The following is a 2,463-nucleotide window of genomic DNA, read 5'->3' as shown; positions in this document are numbered from 1 at the left end:
TAGAAAATAAAGCATACAAAATACATACTAAGGGCATGTCACTTGTAATCAGAAAATGTCCTACAATGGTAGCCCACGCCACTTGCACTAACAATTCTAATATATCACATATATTGCAACGTCACACCAAGATAGAACACAAGTATGCATTATCACATATAAGTAGAACAAAGGGGAACATACATATACAAGATCATCAAATACAAGTAAAAGAAGATAAGATAATTACACAAATGGTAAGTCAATATGGCAATACAATATAATATAAACACAATAAAGTAAGTGCAATGTATATGATTATGATGAACGAGGTCATCAAACAACTTTCGGGATCGTCACACAATCCCTATATACACCTACGGAGCTAAAGCTTTCTGATGGAGGACACATGGGTGGGGAGGGGTTCATCAACCCATATATAATTCACACATCTCATATCTCCTTTCTAGAACATTCCTGCAATAGGATTTTATAAGGTGTTACAATATCTCCTCCCCGGAAGATCCCTCGAGGAGGGTTTTAAGAAGGAGTTGCCAGTGTTACTCAAGTGTTTCAACGGTGGTACCAATGTTTCCTGAATGAGTATAATATGAGGATGTAATGATCACAACCAATCACAATGAGTATTTTTACAACCAATCACATGATATATTTCCACAACCAACCACAATGATACATTTGCACAACCATGTGAGCCAATATCCACTCATTATTTCCATTTCAACCATGAATTTCATATGTCTCATATACCAAAAAATATGAATATATCATAATTCACCAATGGTACCACATTAGGCATTTCAACAACACAATACAATTATTCACATGTATTCAAGGCTATCAACATTAAATAGGACCCCACACAATTACATACGTCATATAACATCTCAATTTCAAAAATTACATCACATATAGGCCCCCACATGCGCACAACACATAGATAGATATTTTTCATGATTAGTTCTCACCATAAATATGAATTTTGTACCACCATTTACTACCCAGCCCAGTCTAAAAGAGTTATGTCATAACCTACCTCAAAAGCCAAAATCGATCTGCCACACTTTGAACTCACAACCATACGTTTCACAAATGATCTGCAACTCCACTAAAAATATCAAATATGAAATCCATGCGTCAAAATAAAACCAACAACACCCATATTGACTATTTTTTATTCGAGGTTAAAACAGACCCCCAAAATGGGTTTTCAAAAAAGAAGGAAAAAAATCATAACTTTACTTCAAAAATGTCTTCCCCATATTTTTAGAAACCTATAGCTGAAAACCCAAGTCAAATCGAGTAAAAAATGACGTTCAAATTGAAGAAAAACCAATTTTAAGCTTTACAATGTAAAATCTTTGAAATCTGGGTTAAAATCAAGAATTAGATTTGTTTTAAAAGTTAAATTGATGAAAAACTTGTAATTATAAGATTAAAATATTATTGAAGTGAAAAGGAGTGAAATTGAGGTTTAAAATCAAGCCCTAAGATTTTTTTGATTTTTTTTTAGAATTTAATCATGAATTACTAAGAAAAGGGGTGATTCCTTACCTTAAATCTGTAAGAGAATCAAGAAATAGGTGTTAATCTAGCTTTCCAAGAACCCACAAGCTTTAAGTTAAGCCCTCACACTAATTTTAGGGTTTAACTCTCAAGATGAGGGGAAAGAATGAGCAAAACCCGAATAAAAAGGGCTATCTATACTATACCCGAGTACTAGGTAAAATAAGGCATAAATTGCACTTGGGGAATGCAATTTACTCTTTAAATTTCCTGGTTGCACCAGTAACCTGGTGCACTATATTTTAAGTCCAAACGAACTTCGACGGGGTGTCTGGTGTTCATTCGGAGTCTGATATACGCAAACAAACTATGTAACCATACTAAATTCAACGCTTCGGACTCAATGGCGTTATTATATTTTTAAAAAAGCATTGTTTTTATAAAGTTGATCTCCGAAACCCCGAATCACAATTTTTTTAAACCAAGGGTCAAAATGAGATTTAAAACCATAAAATCATACCAAACATGTTACCACCCTAAAATCGACATTTCATATCTGCTGAAGAAGTCAAATTTTCCATCCGAGGTCATTTTAACTAAATGTGGGTCCCACACCTATGTTTCTAATTTTTTCAACTTTTCCACCAATAGGTCGAAATGAGCTCGGGTTCACCAGGACTCAAACCAAAGGTCTATCTAGCCTAAAATAGATATTACAGAGCTACCAGCGTAGTCCGTTTAGCCATCCGTCGCACGGATAAAAAGATATCCACATAATTCTAAAATAAGGCTCTCAAAGCCATCAAAAACCATAATATCGCATAAATGGTACAAAAATGCATCAAAAACCATGCCAATCTCCCCTACAACCCCTAGAAATACAATAATGCAAATATGGGGAGGGATAAAACAATCAAATAACACAAAATCACAAATTCCACATATTTCATCAAATTT

This window comes from Capsicum annuum, chromosome 10 (genome assembly GCF_002878395.1).
Source record: "Capsicum annuum cultivar UCD-10X-F1 chromosome 10, UCD10Xv1.1, whole genome shotgun sequence".
NCBI classification, from domain to species: domain Eukaryota; kingdom Viridiplantae; phylum Streptophyta; class Magnoliopsida; order Solanales; family Solanaceae; genus Capsicum; species Capsicum annuum.
The sequence above is the reverse complement of the archived record's forward strand: the minus strand, read 5'-3'. Positions refer to the sequence as shown.